At 40.2% G+C, this 25,473-nt stretch overlaps 1 pseudogene; it reads right to left on the bottom strand.

Annotated features, from left to right (window-relative positions):
- Positions 1-338: 338 nt before the first annotated feature.
- The window catches only part of LOC122674124, a 60,499-nt pseudogene continuing 35,364 nt past the window's right edge, over positions 339-25,473 (bottom strand).

The following is a 25,473-nucleotide window of genomic DNA, read 5'->3' as shown; positions in this document are numbered from 1 at the left end:
TTGCAGACTTCCTAGCAATTTCACTGCATCAGGCCTTATGTGCCTGCTTTTGGTGCTGCAATGTAGAAACCAGAGACCCCAGGGATGCTCTTCTCCCGCTGGATATACCAGCATTGAATGATGGCAGTAAACACTGCCCTTGGGGAAAGGAAGGACATACACCAGTCCCTGACCCACAAGGACACCTGGACTCTACAGGGCAAGCTTTGTCACACACCTCTGTCTGCTTTGGGGGCCCCTGGTCAGAATATGGTGCTTCTCTCTGGGAGGATTTTCAAAGTCTGTTTTTCTCAGGGATCCCTCCCCTGAATCTTCCCTCCCTGGGAGTTCTTCCTCTCTACATTATGTTCTCTTCCTGACTGTGGGTGTTAGAGGTGGGGGGTATTATTTCAGAGGCTCTACAGAGGCTCTGGATCCCACTTTCTATCTGCCCAGTCTTTTTAGACTAGTTTTGCAGTTTTTTGACTGTATAATTTCCTCAAAACCTTAGAAAGTTTCTGATGTATTTGCTTCCAAATTGTTCCATATGGCTGTAACCACACCCTAAGCATTTTTGTACACCAGATTTGCAAATGTACTTTTTTTTCTCATGCCCTTGCCTATATCAGCTTAATAGTGGCAAAAACACTTTCTAAATCTGATCATGTTCATGAGGCTGAGTCATAATACGGCTTTGAAGCTTAAAGGCTTCCCCCCCTCCCCAATATCTCATTTTCTACAGTTTGTGTTCCAGAAGCAGTTGGAATTTCCAACCCTTCACAGACTCAAGTTTCTGGACTCTCTGCTTACAAACTAGCCAGTTTTCTTCCAAGTTCTTCTCTTTCTTTTAATAGTGTGCCAACACAGCCAACTGTTGCAAACCCACATTAACACTTTGATTTTTTTCCAACTACTTTTGCTAGGGTTGCCAAAACATGAGACTCACAATCCACCTCAAAAAAGATATTCAGATAACAATTTTACTAAATATTTCCACATATGTCACCATCTTTCTTGCCACCTGACTCTAAGTCAATGTCAGACATTACAGCTTTGTTGTTATAGCCTTCCAGAGTACCATTTTTTTTTTTTAATATTAGTCCTCATAGTTTAATTGCTGTACCAATTCTCAAATCTAAGTGGCTTAACACAATAAATGTTTCTCTCCTTCATATCACAGTCCAATCAGAGTTTGCTGGTTCTCTTCTAAGTGTGACTCAATGATCCAGGCTCCTTCTATCTGTGGCATTTCCGTATTCAACATGCAGCTCCAAGCCTACCCCTGGAGGATAAGGAGCTTTGTATATGCCACCCAGAAGTGCTAACATAATGCCCACCACATCCCACTGTCCAGAGTACAGTCAGCATCCAACTCACTGCACAGGTCATTCGTCTGTGTTTCTAGGAAAACAAAAAAGACAGATCACAGAGAGCTCTGGAAATCTTGGTCACACTGTTTATCATGACCCCAGATGAGTTTGTTTAGTTGCTTCCCTCTAGAAGGTTACAGGAGATATACAATAAAGCAGATAAGATGGGAACAAGCATCCTGTATTCTCCAAAAGTCATTTAAACATGAAGAAAGGTCCTGTCAACAGTACTGGTATAATACAGCAGTGTCAATGGATTTGTGTGTTGCAAGGCTGGCAGGGCAGGGGTGGTTAAATTGATGAATCTTTCTGATACTAATACATCACTTACAGTCATAACCATGTTTGGCATTCATATTCCAATCACTTCCTGAGTGCCTCTTCTCAGAGCTAAGAAAGGGATCCAGGAATATAATTGTGAACAGATTTGTTTCAGTCCTTCCTTTTGTCCTGCTTACATTCTAACACAGGAGAGAAGACACACAAACAACTGTTCACTTAAATAGCAAGTAATATGCCTAAAAAGTACAGGATAATGTAAGAAAGTGGGCTTCCCTGGTTGATCAGATGGTAAAGAATCCTCCTGAAGTACAGGAGATCCAGGTCCAATCACTGGGTCAGGAAGATCCCCTGGAAAAGGGAATGGCAATCCATTCCAATATTCTTGCCTGGAGAATTCCATGGACAGAGGAGTCTGACTGGTTATAGTCTACGGGGTCTCAAAGAGTAGGACATGACTGAGAGACTAACACTATTGTCACTACATAATGTAAGAAAGTGAAAAGACAGACCTAGCTTGGGAGTTGATAGAGATTCTAAAGCATTAAACTGAGACCTGAAAGACTGGGATTCCTCCTGATGAAGAGTTCCGTTCAAGTTCATTGCTCAGTCCTGTCCAGCTCTTTGTGATCCCATGGACTGCAGCATGCCAGGCTTCCCTATACTTCACCAATTCCTAGAGCTTGCTCAAACTCATGTCCTTCAAATTGGTGATGTTATCCAACCATCTTGTCCTCTACTATCTCCTTCTCCTCCTGCTTTCAGTCTTTCCCAGCATCAGGGTATTTTCCTGATGAAGAGATGAGAGAAATATCCAGGTGTCTGGTTTTACTGTTGGGTAGAGTGATGCCATCCCCAGACAGGGAACACTGTATTTTTATACAATTGCCTAGGATGAGATGATCATGCCTTCGTGTGAGGATGCATTTAGGCCAATTTAACCTGGAGATCTCCAAGTGGAGATGGCAAACAGGCAGTTGGTGTCCAAGTTAAGAGCCCACTAAGAGATAGGAATGGTCCTGTATCTTTGGAGGATGTCTTATGATGCTCTATCATCAAATATATGCCTCATAACTACTTCCCTGAATTCACCATCCATGGGGGAAAATCATGGAGTTTTAATTTTAGGAAGATTAATTTGAAATGGGAACATTCTCACAGGTAGTCCAAAGGTCTTGTGAAACAGTGAATCATTGATGCAAGTAAGAAAGGTTTCCCATTTTTAAGTATCATTTTTCAGATCAATGTGACAAACAGCAACATTACTACAAGCAGCAGCCATGGTGAGCAACTGGCCATTGGGGGAAAAGAATTTATTAATAATAACAAGAGAATGCCCAATAAGAGAAGGTGGAGAGGTTAATGGATTCTTTTTTTTTTTTCTATTTTTTTTCACCTGGTTTATTAAGTGCCTTAAGCAGAAAGCACTGATCTAATATTCAGCTTTTTCTTATTTTAAACTCACACCCTTGCTTAAGAAATGAGTGCCCATTGTAGGTTCTGAATATGAATACATTAGTAGGAGTGTATTTGTTTTAATTTATTTGATGATGACTTTACTAAAGTTTAGGATCTAGTGTCTCTGAAAACCTTAGAAAAATGATTTGAAATGACTCTTCAGATGAATGCAAATGCATGAAAATGAAACTGGATGAAGGTCATCATACAAACAGCTAACACAAGCAGGAACAACTAAGAACAGGCACCTATTTTAATTTCTCAGGTGCGTGCTGATGAGGAAAGGTGGAACAGTTTTAATTGCTAATCTCTCAAAGGAAGGAACATGCCATGTTAATGAATTTCACTGATGATAGAAAAAGAGGGGGTGGATTAATCACTTCTAATGGCAGAAAAATCTTTAAAAGCTAGTTTTACAAAGTACTGGGATTCAAACAGAGAACTCTCTTCTCAGAGAATGCATACATCCACCTATACACAGATATCCTCCACCTGCCCCCATACTCACACACACAAAGCCTAACTGCACCCAGGAGTTACAATTACAGGTTGTGCACTTTTAAAGTTGCTTTAAAAGGTGCAATAACCATTAAAATGGCATCTCCAGTTCACTCTTTGAACAACGCTATATTAAGCACCTACTGTACATCTAAAGCCGTGGCTTGGGTAATGAAAGAATTAAGTAAATGCACCTTTTCAACTATATTTTTGGACAGTGGATGTTTTTATACCATCTGTATATCAACCATTAGAGACAAAATTCACTTTACTGTGGCACCTTAGTAAGGTAACATCAACCCCTTCACAAAGGGAATGAAGATTTGGGTATACCATTTCACTGACTGAAAATTCTTTAGATGTCCTGGCATATAATAAGTATATATCACCAGGGAGATTTATCTTTACAAATAGAGAAGATGAAAAACTAAGTAAAGTGCCAGTTACAAGCATTATATAATGTTTAGTTCTCCAAACTTCATACTGGAAATATTACAGTTGTCAAAATCCAAAGATGGAGCAGACAGGTATCTGGCTAGACCTGGAAGTAAGACTGTGACTGAGGTGAAAGGGCCCTTTGGTCAAGGGCTCCCAACATGTTCCTTTGGGAGTATAAAGTTCCTGAAGATGCTGTGCTCAAAACAATGCCTGAGATAGAGGTTCTAAGCTCCAAGCTTAGAACCCAGCGTGGTCATGAGAACCAGTTACTATCCATGGCTTGACTGAAAACAACTTTGTTAGCAATCTCCCTCCTTGAAACCAGGGCACATAATTGGAAGCAGCAGCTATCAGAAAAAACCATGTGAAACATGCACTCAGTAGCCAAGATTCATACATTTTTATCTTCTAGATTGTCGATGTATATGTATTTTGTTCTTACCAGAACAGTGGAAACTACACAAAACCTTTTATTTTGTCTCTTGACTGAAGAACATTCCATCAGCACTCCCTACCTTTAGCTTGCTGATGAAAAGGAAGGGCTAAAGGAAAATAAACTATATTTCCATTTCCTTTTTTTGCAGCGCATGTGGTTGGCTAATGTCAGAAAGCAACAAAATAAGAAAGGTTTCCATGGTTGTTCATGTTTCATTGAGTGCAAAGACTCATTGTTTTTGAGTGCAATGTCGTTGTTTTGACATTGAAAGCAAATTCTAATTCAGATAAGAAGTGTGACTGCTAAGGGTTGCCAATACCCTGCTTACTCAAACAGAGAGGTAACATGCTTGGCATCGTATGAGTCCCTGGGGACACTGATGCCCTGTGGGATTGGGAAGGGAAATGGCAGACACACAGCCCATGCATATTTCTTTTTGTCCAAAGCACACTCCATTGGCCCATCAGGCTTCACTGACAAAACACAAGTTCAGAGATCATTTTTTCCATGAAATTTGCCTCTTTATTGACTTTTGATCACTAAGCAAGCAGATCTCACTTTCAGTCACAAAACTCTAATCAAAATCAGAAAGGAGGATACAAAAGAATTGAGAAACACTTGCGTAATCCAACTCTTTAAGCTGTTGTTGTTGCTGTCCAGTCACTATGTCATGTCTGATTATTTGATGCCCACGGACTGTAACATGCCAGGCTCCTCTGCCCTCCACTGTCTCTCAGAGTTTGCTCAAATTCATGCCCATTGAGTTGGTAATGTTATCTAACCAGCTCATCCTCTGTCACTCCCTTCTCCTTTTGCCTTTAATCATTCTCAGCATCAGAATCTTTCCCATTGAGTTGGCTCTTTGAATCAGGTGGCCAAATATTGGAGCTTCAACTTCAGCATCAGTCCCTCAAATGATTGTTCAGGGTTGATCTCTTTTAGGATTGACTGGGTGGATCTCCTTGTTGTCCAAGAGACTCTCAAGAGTCTTCTCCAGTACCACAGTTTGAAAGCATCAATTATTTGCTTCTCAGCCTTCTTTATGTTCCAACTCTCACATCCACACATGGCTACTGGAAAAAACATAGCTTTGACTATGCAGACCTTTGTTGGCAAAGTAATGCCTCTGCTTTGTAATATACTGTCTAGATTGGTCATAACTTTTCTTCTAAGGAGCAAGCATCATTTAATTTCATGACTGCAGTCACTCTCTGCAGTGATTTTGGAGCCCAAGAAAATAAAATATGTCACTGCTTCCATGTTTTCCTCTTCCATTTGTCATGAAGTGATGGGACTAGAAGCCACTATCTTAGTTTTCTTAATGTTGAGTTTCAAACCAGCCTTTTCATTCTTCTCCTTCAATATCATCATCTTTACTTTCTGTCATTAGAGTGGTATCATCTGCATATCTGAGGCTGTTGAAATTTCTCCCAGCAATCTTGATTCCAGGCTATGATTCATTCAATCCAGTATTTCTCATGATGTACTCTGCATATAAGTTAAATGAGCAGGATAATAATATACACACTTGTTTTACTCCTTTCCCAATTTTGAACCAGTCAATTGTTTTATGTCTTGTAATAACTTTTGCTTGTTGACATGCATACAGGTTCCTCAGGAGGCCGGTAGGGTAGCCTAGTATTTCCATCTTTTTAAGAATTTTCCACAGTTTGTTGTGATCCACACAGTCAATTGACATGTTCTAGCATAGTCAATGAAGCAGAAGTACATGCTTTTCTGGAGTCCTCCCACTTTCTCTATGATCCGATGAATGTTGGTAGTTTGATCTTTGGTTCCTCTGCCTTTTCTAAACCCATCTCGCACATCTGGAAGTTCTCAGTTCACATACTGCAGACGCCTAGATTGAAGGATTTTGGGCATGACCTTACTAGCATGTGGAATTAACGTATGTGTACAGAAGTTTGAACATTCTTTGGCATTGCCCTTCTTTGGGACTGAAATAAAAACTGACATTTTCCAGTCCTCTGGCCACTGATAAGTTTTCTAAATTTGCTGATATATTGTTTTTTGCTGTTGTTGTTGTTCAGTCACTCAGGCATGTCTGACTCCTTGAGACCTCATGGACTGCAGCATCCCAGGCTTCCCTGTCCTTCACTATCTACTGGAGTTTGCTCACTCATGTCCATTGAGTTGATGATGCCATCCAACAATCTCATCTTCTTTCACCCCCTTTTCTTCTTGTCCTCAATCTTTCCCAGCCTCAGGGTCTTTTCAAGGGAGTCAGCTTTTTGCACCAGGTGGCCAAAGTATTGGAGCTTCAGTTTCAGTCCTTTCAATGAATATTCAGGATTGATTCCTTTTAGGATTGACTGGCTTGATCTCCTTGCTGTCGAAGAGACTCTCAAGCGTCTTCTCCAGCACTACAGTTTGAAAACACAATTCTTCAGCACTCAGCCTCCTTTATGGTCCAATTCTCACATCCATACATGACTACTTGAAAAACCATAGCTTTGATTTACCAATCTTTGTTGGCAAAGTGATGCACTCAAACTGACATATTGAGTGCAGAACATTAACAACATCATATTTTAGGATTTTAAATAGTTCAGCTTGGATTAAATCACCTTCACCAGCTTTGTAATAATGCTTCCTAAGTCCCACTTGATTTCACACTCCAGGATGTCTGGCTCTAGGTAAGTGACCACATCATCACTGTTATCTGGGTCATTAAGACCTTTCTTTTATAGTTTTTCTGTGTATTCTTCCACCTCTTTTTAATCTCTTCTGCTTCTGTTAGGTCCTTATGGTTTCTGTCCTTTATCTTGCCCATCTTTGCATGAAATGTTCCCTTGATATCTCCAATTTTCTTGACAAGATCTTTGGTCTTTCTCATTCTATTGTTTTCCTATCTTCTCTGCAGTGTTCACTTAATGAAGCCTTCTGACCTCTCACTGGTATTCTCTGGAACTCTGCATCCTGTTGGGTTTATTGTTCCCTTTCTTTTTTGCCTTTAGTTTCTCTTTTTTCCTCAGCTATTTATAAAGCCTCCTCAGACAATCTCTTTGCCTTCTTGCATTTCTTTTCCTTTGGGATGGTTTTGGTCACTGCCTCCTTTACATTATGCCTCCATTATGAACCTCTGTCCATAGTTCTTCAGGTACTCTGTCTACCATATCTAACCCCTTGAATCTATTTGTCACTTCCACTGCAAGGGATTTGACTTTGGTCATACTTGAATGGCCTAGTGGTTTTCCCTACTTTCTTCAATTTAAGTCTAGATTTTGTAATAACAGGCTCATGATCCAAGCCACAATCAATCAGCTCCTGTTCTTGTCTTTGCTGACTGTATAGAGCTTCTCCATCTTCAGGTGCAAAGAATATGATCAATCTGATTTCAGAATTGACCATTTGATGATGCTCATATGTACAGTCATCTCTTGTGTTGTTGGAAAATGGTGTTTGCTATGACCAGCATTTTCTCTTGACAAAACTCCGTTAGTTTTTGCCCTCCTTCATTTTGTACTCCAAGACCAAACTTACCTGTTCTTACAGGAATCTCTTGACTTCCTACTTTTGCATTCCAATTCCCTATGATGAAAAAGACGTTTTGGTGTTAGTTCTAGAAGGTATTGTAGGTCTTCATAGAATCAGTCAACTTCAGCTTCTTTGGCATCAGTGGTTGAAGTACAGACTTGGATTAAGGTGATGTTGAATGGTTTGTCTTGGAAATAAACTGAGATCATTCTGTCATTTTTGAGATTGCACCCAAGTTCTGCATTTCAGACTCTTTTGTTTACAATGAGGGATACTCCATTTCTTCTAAGGGATTCTTCCCCACAGTATTACTAGTTTGGTGCAAAAGTAATTGAGGTTGGTGGTGCAAAAATAAATGTGGTTGGTGGGACAAAAATGTTGACAGTTGGTGCAAAAGTAATTGTTGTTACTGCAAAAGTAATTGAGGTTCAAAGCCTCGATTTGGTGCAATTAGGCACAAAATAAATTTTTAATATCTGTTACTTTTGCACCAATAGCAATTATTATTACCAACTGCAATTCCTTTGAACTGCAATTACGTTTGCACCACCGTAATTACTTTTGCTTCACCATAATAGATATAATAACTATCAGAATTATATTCTCCCATTCTCATTCATTTCACTGATTCCTAAGATATGAAAGTTCACTCTTGCCATCTCCTGCTTGACCATGTCCAATTTACCTTGATTCATGGATCTAACATTCCAATGTCCTATTCTTTACAACAATAGAATTTACTTGTACCACCAGACATATCCACAGCTGACCATCATTTCTGCTTTGCCCCAGTCACTTTATTCTAACTGTAGCTATTAGTAATTGTCTTCAAGTCTTCCCCAGTAGCATACTGGACACCTTTAAACCTGAGGGACTCATCTTCTGGTGTCATATCTTTTTGCCTTTTCATACTGTCCATGGGTTCTTTAAGCAAGAATAGTGGAATGGGTTGATATTTCCTTCTCCACTGGATCACAGTTTTGTCAGAACTCTTCTCTATGATCTGCCTGTCTTGAGATGGGTCATGGATCACAGTTCAGTTCAGTCGCTCAGTCGTGTCCGACTCTTTGTGACCCCATGAATTGCAGTACGCCAGGCCTCCTTGTCCATCACCAACCCCCAGAGTTTACTCAACCTCATGCCCATTGAGTTGGTGATGCCATCTAGCCATCTCATCCTCTGTTGCCCCCTTCTCCTCCTGACCCCAATCCCTCCCAGCATCAGGGTCTCTTCAAATGAATCAACTCTTTGCATGAGATGGCAAAAGTACTGGAGTTTCAGCTTCAGCATCAGACCTTCCATGTAACACCCAGGACTGATCTCCTTTAGGATGGACTGGTTGGATCTCCTTGCAGTCCAAGGGACTCTCAAGAGTCTTCTCCAACACCACAGTTCAAAAGCATCAATTTTTTGGCACTCAGCTTTCTTCAGAGTCCAACTCTCACATCCATACATGACCACTGGAAAAACCATAGCCTTGACCAGACTGACCTTTGTTGGCAAAGTAATGTCTCTGCTTTTTAATATGCTATCCAGGTTGCTCATAACTTTCCTTCTAAGGAGTAAGCGTCTTTTAATTTCATGGCTGCAATCACCATTTGCAGTGATTTTGGAGCCCCCCAAAATAAAGCCTAACACTGTTTTCACTGTCTCACCATCTATTTCCCATGAGGTGATGGAACCAGACACCATGATCTTAGTTTTCTGAATGTTAAGCTTTAAGCCAACATTTTCACTCTCCTCTTTCACTTTCATCAAGAAGATTTTTAGTTCCTCTTCACTTTCTGCCATAAGGTGGTGTCATCTGCATTTCTGAGGTTATTGATATTTCTCCCGGCAATCTTGATTCCAGTTTGTGCTTCTTCCAGCCCAGCGTTTCTCATGATGTACTCTGCATCAAAGTTAAATAAGCAGGGTGACAATATACAGCCTTGACGTACTCCTTTTCCTATTTGGAACCAGTCTGTTTTTGCATGTCCAATTCTAACTGTTGCTTCCTGACCTGCATACAGGTTTCTCAAAGGCAGGTCAGGTGGTCTGGTATTCCCATCTCTTTCAGAATTTTTCACAGTTTGTTGTCATCCACACAGTTGAAGGTTTCGTGTAGTCAATAAAGCAGAAATATGTTTTTCTGGAACTCTCTTGCTTTTTCGATGATCCAGTGGATATTTGCAATTTGATCTTGGGGTCCTCTGCCTTTTCTAATCCAGCTTGAACATCTGGAAGTTCTCGGTTCACGTATTGCTGAAGCCTGGCTTGGAGAATTTTGAGAATTACTTTACTAGCGTGTGAGATGAGTGCAATTGTGCGGTAGTTTGAGCATTCTTTGAGATTGCCTTTCTTTGGGATTGGAATGAAAACTGAAATTTTCCAGTCCTGTGGCCACTGCTGAGTTTTCCAAATTTGCTGGCATATTGAGTGCAACGCTTTCACAGCATCATCTTTCAGGACTTGAAATAGCTCAACTGGAATTCCATTACATCCACTAGCTTTGTTCGTAGTTATGCTTTCTAAGGCCCACTTGACTTCACATTCCAGTATGTCTGGCTCTAGGTGAGTAATCACACCATTGTGATTATCTGGGTCATGAAGATCTTTTTGTACAATTTTTCTGTGTATTCTTGCCAACTCTTCTTAATATCTTCTGCTTCTGTTAGGTCCATAGCATTTCTGTCCTTTATCTAACCCATCTTTTTATGAAATGTTCCCTTGGTATCTCTAATTTTCTTGAAGAGATCTCTAGTCTTTCCCATTCTGTTGTTTTCCTCTATTTCGTTGCACTGATCACTGAGGAAGGCTTTCTTATCTCTCCTGGCTATTCTTTGGAACTCTGCATTCAAATGGAAATATCTTTCCTTTTCTCCTTTGCTTTTCACTTCTCTTCTTCTTACAGCTATTTATAAGGCCTTCTCAGACAACCATTTTGCTTTTTTGCATTTCTTTTACATGGGGATGATCTTGATCCCTGTCTCCTGTACAAAGTCACGAACCTCCGTCCATAGTTCATCAGGCTCTCTGTCTGTCAGACCTAGTCCCTTAAATCTATTTTTCACTTCCACTGTATAGTCATAAGGGATTTGCTTTATGTCATACCTGAATGGTCTAGTGGTTATCCCTACTTTCTTCAGTTTAAGTCTGAATTTGGCAATAAGGAGTTCATGATCTGAGCCACAGTCAGCTCCTTGTCTTGTTTTTGCTGACTGTATAGAGTGTCTCCATCTTTGGCTGCAAAGAATATAATCAATCTGATTTCAGTGTTGACCATCTGGTGATGTCCATGTGTAGAGTCTTCTCCTGTGTTGTTGGAAGAGAGTGTTTACTATGACCAGTGTGTTCTCTTGGCAGAACTCTATTAGCCTTTGCCCTGCTTCATTCTGTACTCCAAGGCCAAATTTGCCTGTTACTCCAGGTGTTTCTTGTCTTCCTACTTTTGCATTCCAGTCCCCTATAATGAAAAGGACATCTTTTTTGGGTGTTAGTTCTAAAAGGTCTTGTAGGTCTTCATAGAATCATTCAACTTCAGCTTCTTCAGCGTTACTGGTTGGGGCATAGGCTTAGATTACTGTGATATTGAGTGGTTTGCCTTGGAAATGAACAGAGATCATCCTGTCGTTTTTGAGATTGCACCCAAGTACTGCTTTTCAGACTCTTTTGTTGACTATGATGGCTACTCCATTTTTTCTAAGGGATTCCTGCCCACAGTAGTAGATACAATGGTCATCTGAGTTAAATTCACCCATTCCAGTTCATTTTAGTTTGCTGATTCCTCAAATGTCAACATTCACTCTTGCCATCTTCCGTTTGACCACTTCCAATTTGCCTTGATTCATGGACCTAACATTCCAGGTTCCTATGCAATATTTCTCTTTACAGCATTGGACCGTGCTTCTATCACCAGTCACATCCACAACTGGATATTGTTTTTGCTTTGGCTCCATCCCTTCATTCTTTCTGGAGTTATTTCTCCACTGATTTCCAGTAGCATATTGGGCACCTACCAACCTGGGGAATTCCTCTTTCAGTATCCTATCATTTTGCCTTCTCATACTGTTCATGGGGTTCTCAAGGCAAGAATACTGAAGTGGTTTGCCATTCCCTTCTCCAGTGGACCACATACTGTGAGACCTCTCCACCATGACCCAACCATTTTGGGTGGGCCCACACAGCATGGCTTAGTTTCATTTAGAGAAGACTGTGGTCTTGTGATCAGATTGGCTAGTTTTATGTGATTATGGTTTTAGTGTGTCTGCCCTTTGATGCCCTCTCGAAACACCTACTGTCTTACTTGGGTTTCTCTTACCTTGGACGTGGGGTATCTCTTCACGGGTGCACCAGCAAAGCACAGCCGCTGCTCCTTACCTTGGATGAGGGGTATCTCTCACGGCCGCCCCTCCTGACCTTGAGCATGGAGTAGCTCCTCTAAGCCCTCCTGCACCTGCGCAGCAACTGCTCCTTGGAGGTGGGGTTGCTCCTCTCAGCCACCGCCCCTGCCCTCGGGCGTGGGGTAGCTCCTCTCCGCCATCGCCCCTGACCTTGGACGTGGGGAAGCTCCTCTTGGTCGCTGCTCCGGCGCTATTGAAGCCTGGCACTCTCGGTCGCTACCCCTGACCTTGGGTGAGGGCTTCTGGGTGGTCTGTCAAAGCTGGCATGCTTTCTTAAAGAAGGGGTTTGTATAACTCAATGAAGCTATGAGTCATGCTGTGCAGGGCCACCCAAGATGGAAGGGTCATAATGAAGAGTTCTTACAAAACTCTTTAAGACTATTACACAAATTGGTGTCATATAATGTGACCAAGGTGAAGGGAGGAGACTGGGAGGCTCAGCGATGGTGGGATTATCTGGAAATGGAGCTTCTTGATGGTAACTTCCTTATGGAAAAAGTGAGCACTGAATTGTTTCTTCCATGGAAAGTACCTGGAATATCATTGCTATTATTGGAAGGCTTTTATGCTTCCTGGTATCTGTCCATGTTCTCTTTCCATGAAAAGCTTGTCTCTTTCACTTCCTTCCTTGAGGAGTGGGGGATTGACCAAAAAGGAGTTCAAATTAGCCAAGATCTTCAATGGAAGCAGACAGTGTGCCAAAAGCGCCTTCCTGCTTTTCCCCCTACTGCCAGGAGCAACTCAGTCAGACTGCCTTCTTTGTTTTCCAACTACTAGAGACCGTGTCAGAGCTCACAGATGGTCAGAGAGCCACAGATGGCATTCTCCTGGGTATATGCCATGTCCACGTTGATCATGTGCACAGGCTGACAGGTCTCCTGCTCTCAGGCCCATGGATTGTCTATCACACTGATGTAGATGCTCTCCTGACATGTGAAAATGACATCAAAGTGATCTTTGTATTCTTGAAATCTTTCTTGGCAAGACTTTATTCTCTCATTTTTTCCCCCCAAAATATGTAAGATGCCATTGTTTTTATAGCATTCTTGGTCTTTGCAGAGAACTTCCTTGTGCATCTGCTCATATGTGGTAGAAAAAATCATAAACCACAGGGCAATTGCATGCCACTCCTGGGAGCCTGACTGTGGATCCAGCTCTGAAAGGCCTGATGCTAAACCCTTTCTTCCTGAGGATGCTTGGGCCTCCATGCTCCTGTTCATGTTGCTCATACAGACCACAGGCCACACCCACCCTGAGCTAAGATGGGGGCATGATGACAGCCACTTGGTACTCCAGCCAGACAAGCAGGCTTTAGGGGGTAACTCTGAAGCCTGGGAAAATATAGCCTGAGTCCATCTCCTCCAACTAGAGTTAGTGTCAATGAACAAACCCTGTTTACATGAAATCACTTCCCCAGGGTGGGTGGAGAATTCTTGATTGGTGATTATGTTAAATCTTGAGTGACTGGGCTTTTGTTTTGCTTTTTCAGTATAAAATTTATTATTTTTTGCAACTTTTATTTTGTATTGAGGTATAGCTGATTAACAATGTTGTGATAGTTTCACATGAACAGCGAAGGGACTTGGCCATACGTATACATGTATCCATTCCCCTCCAAACCTAGGGATCAAACCTGCATCTCTCGCATCTCCTACATTGGAAGGCAGCTTCTTTACCATTAGGGCCACCTGGGAAACTCTAGTGTATATATGTCCATACCAAACTCCCTAACTATTCCTTCTGCCCCATCCTCCCCCCTAGAAACCGTAAGTTCATTCTCTAACTCTGTGAGTGAGAGAGAAATTTTTTAAGAGTTTCAAGATGGCTGTAGCAGAGCATGAAAACAATCACAGGATATTTCTGAGAATGGGCACTATGAGGGGGACCCTTTTTCATTGCCCAGGTCACACGCCCTTGCAGTAGCCCTTCAGGGAAGACTGTTAATGACACCTTGCATCTTGGAAGGTGTGGCCCCCTATAAGCAAAATGCTGTATGCAGGTCAGACACAGATGATGCCCTGTGGAAACTTCTACCAGGTATCAGAGTTTTTCATTTGCCCACTATGTCAAAGAACCAGGCTATAGAATAGGAAAAGATTGCATTTCAGCAGTACTAATAGCAGCTGCTCCTTGTTTAGCCCCTATTAATTGTCTGCACCATACTAAAAATTGTACTGAGGAAATGATGTGCACCAACCTGCCCTTAGCAACCTTTAGACTAGATAGGTCTACCAGTATGAGAATAACTACATGGTTTTAAAAACATCATGACACAAAACGAACTGAAGAATGATTTAAATCTATACAAATTAGAATGAAAACCCCTGTGCCTTAGCAATGACTATCTCTAAGCAGTAGACTCAAAAGAATATATTTTTCTGTTTCACTTCACAAATTTTTCACATGAAGCTTGAGATTTTTATAATGTGAGGGGCAAGTCGCTGTTTTTCAAAGAGGCACAAATCTTCTTGACAGATGAGCACTGGCTCTTTCCCTTCTCCTGCGCTGGTGTTTCTCTTGCTATGAATCAGTATAGCAGCCTGTGACAGAATAGCAAAGTTTAGGCATGCTTGGAGGATGCCTTCTCTTTTTTGTCCTGGCAAGTCAATTGGCAATGATAAAGGATGTTTGAGTGCTAAAAAAATTAGAAAATAGCAACCTTTCTTGTAAAGAGAATTTGGAATTAAAAAAACAGCAATGAACAAGAAAAAAAAAAAAAAAAAATAGGGAACTCGTTCAGCCTCCCCACTCTGGTATAGAAAACGTTCAGTGAGTGTGTGTGAAATAGTTTTCAGGGTTTCCATTTTCTTTCTGTCTTCATTTGATTCGTCACATGGGCTTTACTCAACTAGAGTTAGGACACTAATATTTTGTAAGAATTTTGGGCACCTGATTATTTCTCCACATCTGTAAGACATGCTTTGCATATAATTTGGAATCTGTTTGAAATCCATCTTGCACATCTTTAGCAAGCTACACCATAGAACTGAAAACATTAAATTTATTCGAAGTGTGGAAGTGGCAGTGATTTCTCTAAAAGTGACTGATGGTTTATTGTCCAAGATGGAGTCTCTGGTCTCCTTACTGATCCAGGAGCAGGGTGGATAACTAACATAAGCACAGGAACTTTTAGATTCACTCCACTTGCTGCAGTTCTCAAATCAGGGGCTTGTTCTTGAATTTTTGTTTTTAAATTAAGCTTCCTCTCTTTTTGAAACCACCCACCTACTCTGACCCTCTGTTTGCCTCCTGGAGAATAGGAATCCAAAAGGAGCTCTTATGAAGTCCTACATTTCATAGACTTCATGATCTTTACATAGAGTTCACCTGAGTGGATAGAATTGAAGTGAGGAAGTCAACAGTCATATACTAGTTTGTCCAGTGCATCAGGGAGTTAAGTCCAGAACTCCAGTTAAAACTAAAACGTACAAAACAGGTCTGTCTTAGGACAACCAATGGCAGGACAGTGGAGACTGCTGCTCCAGGTTGCCTTCACTCCTGAAGCCAGCACACGTCAGGTCCCCAGCTTCCCCTGCAGGGAAGGGTGGTCACAGGGCAGGATGGCAGCAGTCTCTTCCAAGCTGGCCCCAAACCCTCAGGCTCTTGCCCTTGCAGCAGCTTGTGAGCACTCCCAGGGGGCTGCCCAAGGCCTGTGAGGATGGCAGACGCCCCTCTAGAGATTCTGAATGGTTGTGCCTCAGAGACACCCTCCTCCCACCCAAGCACCATTGCCTGGAGGTCCTGACACGCCTTGGGGACTGTTTGGTTGGTTAGCTTTCCTTACTAATTGAGATATTTACCCAGAAAGAGCTGTTTACATTTATTTGATTATTCAGAACATTTAATACAACAAGTCTATTTTTTAGAAGATCACAAAATGGAGGTAAAGAGTGTGGAGATTTTATAGGATCAGTGAAAAAAGTTAGCATCATTGTTGATACACTATTTGAACATGTTTTATGGCCCAAGCTGCACGCTCTAGTTGAATGCACACACCAAGAGGTTTGTTGTTGTTCAGTTGTTAAGTCATGTCCAACTCTTTGCCACCCCATGCAAAGAGTTGCAGAATGCCAAGCTTCCCTGTTCTTCACCATCTCCTGGAGTTTGCTCAAACTCATGTCTATTGAGTTGGTGATGCATCTAGCCATCTCATCCTCTGTTGCACCCTTCTCCTCCTGCCCTCAATCTTTCCCAGCATCAGGGTTTCTCACAATGAGGCTTACATGTGCATAAATATACTTGATGCTACCAACCTAGAACAGTCCTGCTGTGTGTGACCAATCCGCATCTTGATCAATTTCAAATACTCCTCTCCTTGAATTTCGTATATAACAAGTTGGCCACATTTCACATTTGTCTCAGTGCTTTCTGACCCTGTCAAGTTTTCTTTCATTCTTTTATTAATGACAGGAATGGGATTTTCACCTCGGTGAGTCCCTTTCCCCTTCTCTCCCTCTGGACTCACCACACTCTTCATTCGCTGAAGAGTGCAGCTCTTTTGCAGGTGTCCTATCAAGTGGGAAGAATGGAAGAGGCCTCAGAGGCTGGAGGACAGGGTGTATCCTTACTACATGTTGTAACCTCATTATTATTTTGACAGGATTACTCTGCACTGGAGGCCAGGGAACTCAGTTGGATGGGAAAGCATGTTGTCATACTGCTCTGTCTCCATCAAGTTCACAAACACTAGCCTCAGAAGCCGTGATATGACCTTCCTTCATCTGATGAGACATAATATAGAACTTCCTTCACCACTCACTTTCCCTCCCTCTTGGTGGACTCCTACTCTTCACACCTCCCATGCCTTCCTCCCATCCTTCTCAATGGTCACCTGACTTCTCTCCATTGAGAAAATAAAGCAGTTAAGGCAGGCCGTCCACAGCTCCTTTCTTCACAGTTAGCCATCCACCTGAATCTGTGCCCACAGAGTTCCTTCTGCCCACAGTGTTGTTCCTATTACAACACTGAGGCTAACAACTAAACTTGCTCACCACATCTCATTTCCTCTTGCCTACTGCCACCCAGGCTCTCTCTCTGTCTCTTATCCCCATCTCCTGCATCAAGTTTTTTCCCACTCTGCTGGGTCACTCCTTAATTTTTAAACAGCTTTATTATCCCTCCCATAAAAAGAAATCCTTCTTTTGACACCACTGTGCCCCCTCGCCTCTTGCTTAAATTCTCAGCTCCTCTGTGTAACTAATCTTCTTAAAAAGTTCTTGCTACTATACACTTGTCATTTCCAGCTCTTCTCCTTCAATTCTTGCCATATCTACACCAATCAGATTTTAGTCCTCTCCATGCTAATGAGCCCCATGTTGCTACAGGCTTTGTGTAAAACCTACAGGAATTGACACCATTTGAGATTCATCCCAGGTTCTGAAATCACCCTTTCTGTGCCTCTTGATAGTGTGGTGAGTTTATGTCTTTTGGTGGGAAATTAAGGGGGTTGACCTCAGGACCTAGACCTTAGGTAACATTTTAAAGCAAATCTTTTGCTATATATATTTTTTTTTTCCCTTAACATCATGGCTTGTTTTGGCAAAATACTTTATGGATACTATAGCCTTAATAATTTCAATATCCAACTAAATTTCAAGATCTGTTTTTTTTAATATTTAGAATATTTTAAATTATACAAATATTTACAAAAATTAATCACATTCAGTAAAATGGATAATAGCTCAATTGCTATTAAGGAAAATAGCTATAGTCTATCAGAATTTCTATCTTTGTTACCCTTTATTGTCTGTGATGAATGCTGAGAAGGAGGGACAAAAGAGAACAAAGTGCTGAAGCTGTGAGTTAAAGTTATTCTGGTTGTTCTAGCTAACAGAAAATACCTCATCAATGTGAATATAAATGTTATCAAAGAAAGGAAATGTACAGTATTTTCAGGTAATTTATTTAATGGCTACTGGCACACTGTGCCAGGTACTATGATCATCTATCTCATTATCCCAAAAGGACAAAGTGAAAAGTTTTTGTATGTGTTGAATATATATGGTGGTTAAAGATGGTGGCAAGATAAAAAATAAATACACAAACACCCATTTATTTCCTATTGATATTCTAGCAATATAACCATAAGAAAACAGAATGGAAAAAGACAACATTCACATGATATCAACCTCAGTGCAATCTTGCCCAAGGTGTAGATCATGACATCCACACCAGGCCAGGGGGAAGGGCGGTACAAATTCTTAAAATCCCCAGGATCCCTAATTCAAAATCTTAGCACATAGGCCAAGGAATCTGAAATTTTAAACTATTTTCCAGGTAATTCTTTTGTTCTCTAAAATTTAGTTTCCCTGACATAGTAAGTAAGAGGACACATGTGATGTGAATTTGAGCAAATTACTAAAACTAGTTAAGCTTCAGTTTTTTGTTTTTTGGTTTTTTTTATCTTCAAAAAAGAAATAGATAATATCCACATCATAAGGCATTTTGGAAAACTAAGTGAAATAAGTGAGTGGTTTGGGGCATTATAAGTAATTGTTGTTAGATATTGAATTTAAATATTGAAACAAGAATGTAAAATATGTAGAAATAAGCTTAAGAAGGAAAGACAGTTCAGGTCTTAAGTGAATAATATAACAAGTTACTTAGGAATACTTTTCCCCCAGATTTACTTATTCATCGTTGAGTGATCTGGGCCTTCCTTCCTGCACATGGGCTCTCTCCAGCTACGGAGGGCAGGGGCTGCCCTTCACCGCAGTGCACAGCTTCCCACTGCAGTGGCTTCTCTCGCTGCAGATCACAGGCTCAGCTGTCTCGGGGCACGCAGAACCCTCCTGGACCAGTGACTGCACCTGTGTCCCCTGCGCAAGCAGGCAGACTCTTAACCACTGGGCTGCCAGGGAAGTCCAGGAGTACTTTTAAAGCATACAAACTGAGAAGCATACTATGTTCCTATTGGGATAGAGGTAGGGAAGAGAAGGGAAAAGCAGTATGTGTAAAGAAATAATTTTTTTCAAGGTTAATTTTTAAATTTCAGATAGCTCTACACAAAATATCAGATAGATAATCTTGTAACTCAACAAAATGAAGTTAGTGCTAATCTTAAAGAACATACAGTGGAGATAAAAATTAGCCAGCCCTTCGCTCACACACACACACACACACACACACACACACAATGCAGAAGGAAGCATATGAAAGGTCACTTTCATTGCCAGACGTCATAATGCATAGTTATAATGCAATTAACAATATTGTATCACTATCAAAATGGGAAGACACATTGATAAAATTGAAGAGAAAATGCAGAAATCTAAGAACAAGATAACAGCATATGATAGAATTTTTTTTTTTTTTAGATCAATGGAGAAAATAGAAACTACTTCCAAATCCACAAACATGGTATATTAGTGAAAATGAGTATATTACCCAAAGCAATCTATAGATTCAATGCACTCCCTATCAAGCTACCAATGGTATTTTTCACAGAACTAGAACAAATAATTTCACAATTTGTATGGAAATACAAAAAATCTCGAATAGCCAAAGCAATCTTGAGAAAGAAGAATGGAAATGGAGGAATCAACCTGCCTGACTTCAGACTCTACCACAAAGCCACAGTCATTAAGACATTATGGTACTGGCACAAAGACAGAAATATAGATCAATGGAACAAAATAGAAAGCCCAGAGACAAATCCATGTACCTATGGACACCTTATCTTCAACAAAGTAGGCAAGAATATACAATGGAGAAAAGACAACCTCTTTAACAAGTGGTGCTGGGAAAACTGGTCAACCACTTGTAAAAGAATGAAACGAGAACACTTTCTAACATCATACACAAAAATAAACCCAAAATGGATTAAAGATCTAAATGTAAGACCAGAAACTATAAAACTCCTAGAGGAGAACATAGGCAAAACACTCTCCAACATAAATCACAGCAAGATCCTCTATGACCCACCTCCCAGAATATTGGAAATAAAAGCAAAAATAAACAAATGGGACCTAATGAAACTTAAAAGCTTTTGCACAACAAAGGAAACAATAAGCAAGGTGAAAAGACAGCCTTCAGAATGGGAGAAAATAATAGCAAATGAAGAAACAGACAAAGGATTAATCTCAAAAATACACAACAACTCCTGCAGCTCAATTCCAGAAAAATAAATGACCCAATCAAAAAATGGGCCAAAGAACCAAACAGACATTTCTCCAAAGAAGACATACAGATGGCTAACAAACACATGAAAAGATGCTCACTATCACTTATTATTAGAGAAATGTAAGTCAAAACCACAATGAGGTACCATTTCACACCAGTCAGAATGGCTGCTATCCAAAAGTCTACAAGCAATAAATGTTGGAGAGGGTGTGGAGAAAAGGGAACCCTCTTACACTGTTGATGGGAATGCAAACTAGTACAACCACTATGGAGAACAGTGTGGAGATTCCTTAAAAAACTGGAAACAGAACTGCCATATGACCCAGGAATCCCACTCCTGGGCATACACACCGAGGAAACCAGAACTGAGAGAGACATGTGTACCCGAGTGTTCATTGCAGCACTGTTTATAATAGCCAGGACATGGAAGCAACCTAGATGTCCATCAGCAGACGAATGGATAAGAAAGCAGTGGTACATATACACAATGGAATATTACTAAGAATACATTTGGATCAGTTCTAATGAGGTGGATGAAACTGGAGCCCATTATATAGAGTGAAGTAAGCCAAAAAGAAAAACACCAATACAGTATACTAACGCATATATATGGAATTTAGAAAGATGGTAACTATCACCCTATATGCAAGACAGAAAAAGAGTCACAGATGTATAGAACAGTCTTTTGGACTCTGTGGGAGAAGGCGAGTGGGATGATCTGAGAGAATAGCATTGAAACATGTATATTATCAACTGTGAAACAAATCGCCAGTCCAGGTTTGATGCATGAGACAAGTGCTCAGGGCTGGTGCACTAGGATGACCCAGAGGGATGCGATGGGGAGGGAGGTGGGAAGGGGGTTCAGGATGGGGAACACATGTAAATCCATGGCTGATTCATATCAATGTATGGCAAAAACCACTACAATATTGTAAAGTAATTAGCCTCCAACCAATATAAATAAATCAAAGAAAAATACTTAAGGCATAATAATTGGATTATTGATTAAGTAGCTAGAAAAAAGGAACCTTATTTCAAATTCATCTCAAAATTGATTAAAGATAAAATTAAACTGCAAAAAAGGAAACTGGAATGTAATGAATATGTTTGGAAGCATTCTGTGTATTATTTTTGTAGAAACAACATAATATCAGAATTATCAATGACCTTAGGAAGCCAGGTTTGATTAGTAAAATGTAAGAAGAAATAGGCAAGATAAGAAGGAAGAGGTGACGGAATATTTACAGTCTTTTGATTATAAAAAAAATGAGTCAAGAACATCCCAACAAGTGGAGAAAACAGCTGGCTAACATTAAGCCACACCAGCAGCACAGATGGTTGCCTAGGTTACTGGATGCGCTCACCTGGCTAAAGCGAAGTCGCTCAGTCGTGTCCAACTCTTTGCAACCCCACGGACTGTAGCCTACCAGCTACTCTGTCCATGGGGTTTTCCAGGCAAGAGTACTGGAGTGGGTTGCCATTTCCTTCTCCAGGAGATCTTCCTGACCCAGGGATCGAACCCAGGTCTCCCGCACTGTAGGCAGATGCTTTACCGTCTGAGCCATCGGGGAAGTCCACTCACCTTGCTAATAATATAATTAGCAAACCTACAATCAAATCATTCAAAGGCAATAAATACTAATGAGGAATGGAATGGCAGGTAGAGCGCCAGGAAAATCTATGGTCAGACTATTCTGAAAAATGCATTCTTCTGTCCAGTATGGTGGCCATAACCTACTTCCCATATCTTCTGTCTTAGATAGGTCTTTGACTTGACCTCTGCTGTTTCAGCATATTCCCACACCTCCCAAAACTAAGGACCATTTTAATTTCATGAGCACCCATAGCCAGAGAAGGATAGCCATGCAACATGCACATGTACATGTACTCTCCTCCACATTGTGATTGTTAAAGTTATGCCCTCTTCCTAAAACTTCCATAATCATATCTACCTTCGAGAAGGTAGCAGTGGTTTACAAGCTCTCAGGGGACCTAATTAAAGAGTGGGTGGGAAAGACATACATCAGAGAGGTACTTCAGCATAAAAGTTTCCTAAAGGACAAATGGCCCTTCCAATCAGTAAACAGGTACAAACTTTCTGTCAGTTTGATAATGGACATCAATGATTTTGACAATATGCATATATTTTGATCCAGAAATTTTACTTTTTTCCAATGTGTTTTATTAGAGTAAAATACACATGAAATTTGCAGTCTCAACCATTTTTAAGTACCCAGCTTAGTGATATTAATCATATTCCTAATATTGTACAACTATCACCACTATCCATTTTCAGAACCCTTTTCATCTTGTAAAGTTGAAATTCTATAACCATTCAACAATTACTTCTCATTCTTTTTCCCCAAGTCTTGGGCAACCATGATTCTACCTTTTATGGCTATGAGTATGATTATTCAGATACCTCATATAAATCGAATCATACACTATTTGTGTTTTTGTGACTGGCTTATTTCACTTAGCATAATATCTTTAAGGTTCATCTGTGCTGTAGCATGTTATCTTCCTTAAGGCTGAATTATATTCTATTGTATGTATATACCACAATTTTTTATCCACTGATCCATTGATGGATACTTGGGATGTTTTCATGTTTTAGCTCTTGTGATAATGTCATTAGGAATCTAGGTACACCAATATTACTTTGAGATCCTGCTTTCACTTTTGGAATATATATATATATATATATATATATATATATATATATTCAAAAAATAAATTTCTAGATCATATGAAAATTATATTTTGGTGAAGGTGGGGGAGCCACCATACTGCTTTGCTTACCACAATAACTATCCCAGTTTATGTTTTCACCAACAGTGCACAAGGTTTCCAGTTTCTCAGCAACATTTGTTTTCTGCTTTTCTATAGTGGCTATCATAATCAGTTCAGTTCAGTTCAGTCGCTCAGTCATGTCCGACTCTTTGTGACCCCATGAACCACAGCACGCCAGGCCTCCCTGTCCATCACCAACTCCCAGAATTTACCAAACTCATGTCCATTGAGTCGGTGATGCCATCCAACCATCTCATCCTCTATTGTCTCCTTCGCCTCCTGCCTTCAATCTTTCCCAACATCAGGGCCTTCTCAAATGAGTCAGCTCTTCGCATCAGGTGGCCAAAATATTGGAGTTTCAGCTTCCACATCAGTCCTTCCAATGAAAACCCAGGACTGATCTCCTTTAGGATGGACTAGTTGGATGTCCTTTCAGTCCAAGGGACTCTCAAGAGTCTTCTCCAACACCACAGTTCAAAAGCATCAATTCTTCTGTGCTTAGCTTTCTTTATAGTCCAATTCTCACATCCATACATGACTACTGGAAAAACCATAGCCTTGACTAGATGGATCTTTGTTGGCAAAGTAATGTCTCTGCTTTTTAATATGCTGTCTAGGTTGGTCATAACTTTCCTTCCAAGGAGTAAGCGTCTTTTAATTTCATGGCTGCAGTCACCATCTGCAGTGATTTTGGAGCCAAAAAAAAAAAAAAAAAAGTGTGACACTGTTTCCACATCTATTTGCCATGAAGTGATGGGACCGGATGCCATGATCTTAGTTTTCTGAATGTTGAGCTTTAAGCCAACTTTTTCACTCTCCTCTTTCACTTTCATCAAGAGGCTCTTTAGTTCTTCTTCACTTTGTGCCATAAGGGTGGTGTCATCTGCATATCTGAGGTTATGGATGTTTTCTGCCGGCAATCTTGATTCCATCTTGCGCTTCATCCAGCCCAGTGTTTCCCATGATATACTCTGCATATAATTTAAATAAGCGGGGTAACAATATACAGCCTTGACGTACTCCTTTTCCTATTTCGAGCCTGTGTGTTGTTCCAGGTTGATCATAATGGGTATGAGGTGACAATTCATGGTAGCTTTGATTTGTATTTCCCTAATAAATAGTGATGTTTAACATCTTTCCACGTGCTTATTGGCCATTTGTATACCTTCTTTGGAGAAATGTCTATCCAACTCCTTGCCCTGTTTTTGAATCAGTTTGTTGTTGTTGAGTTTTAGAAATTCTCTATATATTCTTTCTTTTTTTACTTTTCTTTTAAATTTTTTTACCCAAATTTCTTTTCCTTCAAAGCCTTGTGTCAAGGGCTGACTTTCAACAGATAGCAGCAAGAGAGCTGCTCTGCTATGTACAAAACCCCGACCCAGAAGCAGGTCGTCTACAAAAGAGTTCTCTACGTATTCTGAACATGATTTGCTTATCTGATACCTAATTTGCAAATATTGTCTTCCTCTTTACACTGTTGATAGTGTCTTTTTATGGTGAAGTTTTAATTTTTTAATAAATTCAATGAGCCTATATTTCCTTTTGTTACCTGTGCTTCTGGTTTCCTACCTAAGAAATCATTACCAAATCCAATGTTCTGAAATTTTTGTCCTATGTTGTCTTCTGAAAGTTTTATTGGTCTAGGTTTTACATTTAGGCCTTTGATTCATTTTGAGTTAATTTTTGTACCTGGTGCTAAGTGTCTAACTTCATACTTTTGCTTGTGGATATCCGATTCTCCCAGCACCATTTGTTGAAAAGATTGCCCTTTCCCCACTAAATAGTCTTGGCATACTTGCCAAAAGTTATTTGACCTTAAATTCAACATCTTACTTCTGAACTTTATTCTATTCCATTGGTCTATATGTCTGCCTTTGTACCAATACCACACTGGGTTTTTTGTTTGTTCATTTTGTATTTATTACCACACTATTTTGATGACTGTGATTTTGTAGTAAGCTTGGAAATCAGGAAGTATGAGTTCTTTAGTTTTATTCTTTTTTAAAGATTCTTTTGGTTATTCAGAGTCCCTTGAAATTTAAGGATGGGTTTTTCTATTTCCACAAAAACCATCATTGGGATTTTGAAAGGAACTGCATCGAACACATAGGTCACATTGATAGTATTGACATTTTTACAATATTGTCTTTCAATACATGAACAAGGAATAGGTTTCTATTTTTTTAGTGTTTTTTTTTTTTTTTTTTTCAGGAATGTTTCATAG

Source organism: Cervus elaphus, chromosome 18 (assembly GCF_910594005.1).
Source record: "Cervus elaphus chromosome 18, mCerEla1.1, whole genome shotgun sequence".
Classification (NCBI taxonomy): domain Eukaryota; kingdom Metazoa; phylum Chordata; class Mammalia; order Artiodactyla; family Cervidae; genus Cervus; species Cervus elaphus.
The sequence above is the reverse complement of the archived record's forward strand: the minus strand, read 5'-3'. Positions and strand labels throughout refer to the sequence as shown.